Source organism: Nicotiana tomentosiformis, chromosome 9 (genome assembly GCF_000390325.3).
Source record: "Nicotiana tomentosiformis chromosome 9, ASM39032v3, whole genome shotgun sequence".
In the NCBI taxonomy this organism is placed as follows: domain Eukaryota; kingdom Viridiplantae; phylum Streptophyta; class Magnoliopsida; order Solanales; family Solanaceae; genus Nicotiana; species Nicotiana tomentosiformis.
Window position 1 is genome coordinate 86,126,748 of NC_090820.1, and position 6,000 is coordinate 86,132,747.

Consider the following 6,000-nt stretch of genomic DNA (forward strand, 5'->3'; position numbering starts at 1 on the left):
CGAAGAGGTAGATAGACTGTTTCCGAAAAACTCTCAACTCAAGAGGAAAGCCCAAAGAATCAATACTAAAAATTTCAATTTTAGACAACACTCAAAAAAGTGTTCCCAAAAATATCTATATGAACGTTTTCAAGGAGTGCCCTTTCGTAAGGGTCTACGGCCGTGAGATTTAAGGCAACACTTCTAAGCCTGCCCTTAAAATGTAAAGATAACATTTGTTGATCAATTAAAAAATATTAGTTAATTTACCCGCGCTTCTTGCTATTAGATATATACTTTTATAAATATTATTGATACAAAAAGGATTAAGAATAAACATATAATGCAAGATATACATATAAAAAAAATTAAATGCGAGGATATACTAAAACAATTATTCATGTGAATAACCTTTTTCGTTTGCCTTTTTACCGTCCAAATAAAACTAATCATAAAATGGGTATATCTAAGTAATATTTTTTGATCCTGCCCTCAACTAACTTCTTTAGATTCGGAGTTTTTCTTCTGCTTTGTTGAAATGCCCGAGTATTTGATCTTTCATTTATTTTCTGAAAAAATATATATGATAGTAATTCATACATTTTTTTACAAGCACATGATCGTATCTTGTGTCCGAAATAAGGGTGGCATGTGGACCGGTTAGGACCGGGACCGGCCCAGGACCGCAAGCCCAAATGGGCGGTAGGCCTAAACGGTCCTAATCGGATAGGACCGAGACTGTGGAGAGGTGGGCTGGGTAGTGGGCCGGTCCTATAGGCGAGGCCCGCGAGACCGGGACCGTTTGGGACCGGGACCGGCTGAGAAGTGGGCCGGTTCAAGCGGTCCTAAACGGGCCTATCCGGGCCCAACGAATAATTTTTTTAAAAAAAAGAATATGACCGTTTGGCCATTTAAAAACTTGTCGTTTGGTCTGCCAAAATAGCCGTTGGCTATTTGAAAAATAGCCATTTAACCCCCAAACTTTTTATAATTACACTTTTCCCTATTTTCAACTATAAATACCACCTCATTCTTTTATTTTTCTAACAAAATTATCAATCTCTCTCTAATATTCTTCTATAATTGCTTACTTAATTGTTATAATTTGTGCAAAATTGTGAAGTTGGTGAATTGAAGTCTTCAAGTCTTCAACGATAATTAATTTTCAACAAGTTGTTCATCAATTCGGTAAACTCGTTCCAACTCTTAAGTTTTAATATTATAGTTTTGTTTGTTTTATTTACTTTGCTTGATTAATTAAGATGGCTTATTCCTTAAAAAAATATTTAGTAAAAATAAGGGAAAATCCAAGAGTGGTGAATCTAGTGGCCAATCTGTTCCTCCTCCACTTTTTCCGACTCCCTGACCCAAACCTATTATCCGTCCTATACCTCCTATTCTTGATAGTGCTAATAGTTTATTATAATTTACCGAGAGTCAATTTTGCCATAATATTGCACCCGGTGAACAATTAAACCATAAATATATGAATGCTCTTTATGGTAATCCAACTATTGATGAAAATGATGATGAAGAAATAGATTTTGATGAAACACAACCGGATGACGATACACCCACTAGTCCTGCTCTTGAAGTTAACCCAACTAATAATAATCCAAATGATGCCGCGGCTGACCCTCTTGGCCATTTTTTACTTAACTAAGAGAAAAAAATAGGGCTAAGTGTAAAACTTGTGGCAAAGAGTTAGTTTTTAAATATGTCAAATATGTTGGAAGTCGGGGGGAGGGGGGACGGGAAGTTTGACTAGACACATATTGCTATACCCTCAAGATAAAGCTAGATATTTTCGTATGAAAGCTTTGGCCGAGGGGACAAGTACACCTAGTCAGGCTGACCTTAGTACCGGGTCAAACCAATTTCAACCGGAAATTAACACTGTTACCGGTAGTATTTTATATTATAATCCAAAAAAAAAGATCGGGAAGAATTGGCAAAAATGGTTATTATTATGTGCTTACCCTATAGTTTTCCTTCTAACCCTCATTTTGTGCATTATATTAGAAAAGTTTATAATCCTACTTATAAAGGTTTTCCTCGCACAACCGTAAAGAGCGATATTTATAAATATAAACATGAATATGAACAATATTTGCGCTATTTATTTACTTGTCACACCCTATTTTTTACCCGCAAAATAATATTATGTGGATTAAAGGGTTTTTCCAATTAAAGTGACGAAATTGAGTAAGGATTATTTTATTTACAGAGTCGCCACTTGGAATTGATTTTGTTGGTGTTCCAAGTCACCTTTTATTTGAATCCCTAATCAAAGGAAGATTTGACTCTATTATTATTGGTCTGCAAAAATAATATCCGGGTAAGGAATTCTGTTAACCAGGGAGAAGGTGTAAGGCATTTTTCGAATCCCGTGGTTCTAGCACGGTCGCTTTTATTGACTGAAATTTGGCTTGAATTATTTTTGGATAAAGTATGTATTATTTGCCTTAAGTTACTATTGTATAGTGCTGCTTAATAATTAATAATTTTGGCCTAGGAGCGTGCAAGCACACAAAGTCCTTATTTGATTATATATATTAAAACAAAGAACGTGTCGGTACGCATGGTTTAAATACAATTAATAATAAAAAGTCAAGGAGCGGGAATGCACACATGACTACTTTATTAAAAAAAATCGACCAAAGACCGTGTATGAACACAATGGTCTACATCTCAAACGTGCCTAAAATTGCCTTTCGCTTAAATTAATTAAAAAATACTTCTTTTTTATTTATTACTTGTTCGACTGAAAAAAAATTATTATTAAAAATAATTTTCACTAATACAAGACATTAAACCCGGGTAAGCTTATGTTAAACTTTCATGGTATTGGGCCACTTATTTTATTTAACAAAAGATAATTTATTGGTTTTAAAGAAAATGTTCATCTTGCTTTCTATTGTCATTGGGCCTACAAATTTTAGCTTATTTGGCCATGTTACTTAAGAGCCTCGATGACCAAGACAATATAAAATAACAAGTATTCTTCTAAGCCTAAATTGCTTTTTACATTGATGTCCAAACTAAAAATTATTTTTTTCATAAAAGAAACTTACATGCTAATTATTATCTTTTATCTTCTTAACCAACTATTTCTTAAGGACTAACATAATATTTCTACTCATCTACACCAATCATGGCACTAATCAAACTACACTCATTAACAACATAAAAACCACGACTAAATATAAAAACTATATAAAAAAGGTAATACTTCAATGCTAAAGAGAAGAACCATATTAAGTATAACATTATGTTGACTATAATTCAAAGCATCAAAACATTTGAAGCTAGAAGTCTTTCTTAGATAATTATATATGAACCATGAAAGTAACTCATGGAAAAGAGTCCAAACTAAACAAACATGGTCAAAAGTGGGGTCTTTATTTTTTCCTTAAACTAAATAATCTTAACAGAACAATTTTAATCACATATATAAAGAAGAAAATGATAATTTAACTAATTTTTAACAGATTTACATGATGATAACACTAATATAACATTCATCTTAAAATAAAATCAGATCTAATATGTTCCATCAACCAAACCGGGATCAAATCCTTCTTATTATCATCAAGAATCTGCAATATAAGAATTTGAAAGTTACCTGATTTGTGGAATAATAAAATACAGCAGTGCAGCAACAAAAAACTCAGCAGCAAATACAGTAGAAACAACAGCAACTCAAGTGTTAAGACAACCCAGAAAACTCAACAAAGATGCTTGAAATTGGTAGCTATCAACTTCACAAATTGCCTAAGGGATCTTTCTATTTTTCTCGAGGTTTTCGCACTCAAATAATCCTCACAAAACTCTGAAATTTCAGCTTGTTATATGTATTAAGCTGCTGATTTTTCTCAAAGATATATGTCTTTTTGCAACTCTCCAAGATGTGTCTCAGTATAAGATAGAGTGTGTAATAGAGTGTCCCTCCTCTTTTCAGTGAGTAAAGAGCCCTTTAAATAGGCAAATAAATCAGATTTTTTGGACAAATTTTGGTTCACCAAAAGTTTGTCCAAAAGACTGACTTTGTGTGCTAAACACTGTTCAAAAACTGTCAAAAAGTATTGTACTTGTCACCACACAATGACTTTTGAGTTTTGCACTCTAAAGTCTTTGCACAGTAAAAACAACCAAACTTGTACTATTCCTTCTTTAATTTCAGCTTTTATCAACACAAAAATTCAAATACTCAAATCCAATAAAAATAAATTCACTAAGCACTTGAAACTTCTATCATAAACTATCATGACTAAGCAAATAGTTATTTCAAAACTAATGAATAACTAATTATCAGTGATTAATAACTATGAACGACTAAGCTAACATAGATTAAACACAACTAATAATAAAAATATAAATAATAATAATAAAAATAAAAAAAATAAAAAAAATCAAAAATTATGCTCGACATAAACTAAATACAACACAATTAGAAAAAATAGACAAAGGAAATGAGAATAGGGGTATACCAAATGAGGGTGTTCGGGATGGTCGCCGGAATTTGGCCGGATTTTTAGTTGCCGGATTTTCGGGATGGAATTGACATCAATAGGTAGGTCTTGATGAGCTCTATCCATTGATGTAGGTATTGTGGGGGTGGTAGTGGCCGAAACTTTAATATTTTGGGCAAAAAAGTGGCGGCTAAAGTTTCCTAGATCTAAAATTCAAGGCGTTTGAGGGGTTTTTGAAGGATTTGGTTTGGAGATATGGAAAGAGGAGGTTGTAGAGATTACATGGTGTGAATATGGGGGTGTTTGGAGGTTGGCCGCCGCCGGTAGGTGATTTCCGGCGGCGGCGGCGCGGTGGCGGAGAGAAGAGAGAGAAGAGAGAGAAGAGAGAGAGAGAGAGAGAAGAGAGAAGAGAGAAAGAGTTATGGGGAAATGAGGGAATTTTTCAGATTTTAATACCTCTTGAAAGATCAAATATGGACCATTAGATCAAGGGGTGATCAATGGGTGAGATTTGATCTTAGGTCACTTAATGAAACGACGTAGTTTTGAGGCAAAACTACGTCGTTTCGGACCCTTTCAAGGGCAGCCCCTTATCTTGCACTTTTGGCCACTTTCTCTTTCAAATTTGGCCCAATTTCTTTCTTAATCCTACTTATTAAACTAAATTTACACAAATAAATAAATTAATTAAGTAACTTATTCAAATGATCAATTAACTATATTAATTCACCAATTGAATAGTTAGTTAATTCCTAAAATGCACAAATAAAGAAAGAACTATTTTTTGGTATTTTTATGATAGGAAATATGTAATCAAAGACACAAAATTTGGGAATATAATTAAAGCAATAAAACACTAATGACTTTAGGAGGTGTTAAAACAGTACAAAAATTAGGTATTCACATTACTCATATAAATTATCGTGTTGCTATTACAACTGATATTGGTAGAAGTGGTAATGACTGTGATTACCTTATTGTTACCAGTCATTGGATTGATGAGGATTGGATAATGCAAAAGAGCATTATTGCTTATAGAATAATTAATTCATGTCACACAGAGCAGTTTATTTCTAGCACAATTATAGATATTTGTAGATATTTTTGCATTAATGATAAAATAATATCAGTTTCAATAGATAATGCTACTAGTAACACAAATGCTGTAGCCTTGCTTACCACTACACTAAGTCCTGCATTTAGTAACATTTTTCATGTTAGATGTATTTGTCATATTTACCATTTAATTGTGGGTGATGGTATGCGAATTTTAAATGTTGAAATTGAAAAGGTTAAAATGGCTCTTAATTGGCTTTTTTATTCAAACCGTAGAAGTAGACTTAGAGAATATTTTAAAAGATGCGATGAATTTGGCCTAAGAGAAAGAAAGGTTCCTAAACCTTGTCCGACTAGATGGAATTACATGTATGAAAGTTTAGTTGTTGCATATGAATATAGAAACCCCATAAACTCAACGTTTAATGCTCATGTAAGTGATGATGATGAGCACCTTACAAATATGGATTGGGCTAATGTTAAAATGCTTGTA

At 33.0% G+C, this 6,000-nt stretch overlaps 1 long non-coding RNA gene across 1 annotated transcript; it reads right to left on the reverse strand.

Annotated features, from left to right (window-relative positions):
- Nucleotides 1–3,362: 3,362 nt before the first annotated feature.
- Nucleotides 3,363–4,874, reverse strand: LOC117273446 (uncharacterized). The gene is made up of 2 exons (XR_004503447.2): nt 4,470–4,874; nt 3,363–3,578 (listed from the first exon to the last, which is right to left on the reverse strand). It is a non-coding gene; the product is annotated as an uncharacterized lncRNA (long non-coding RNA).
- Between the last annotated feature and the right edge of the window lie 1,126 nt (nt 4,875–6,000).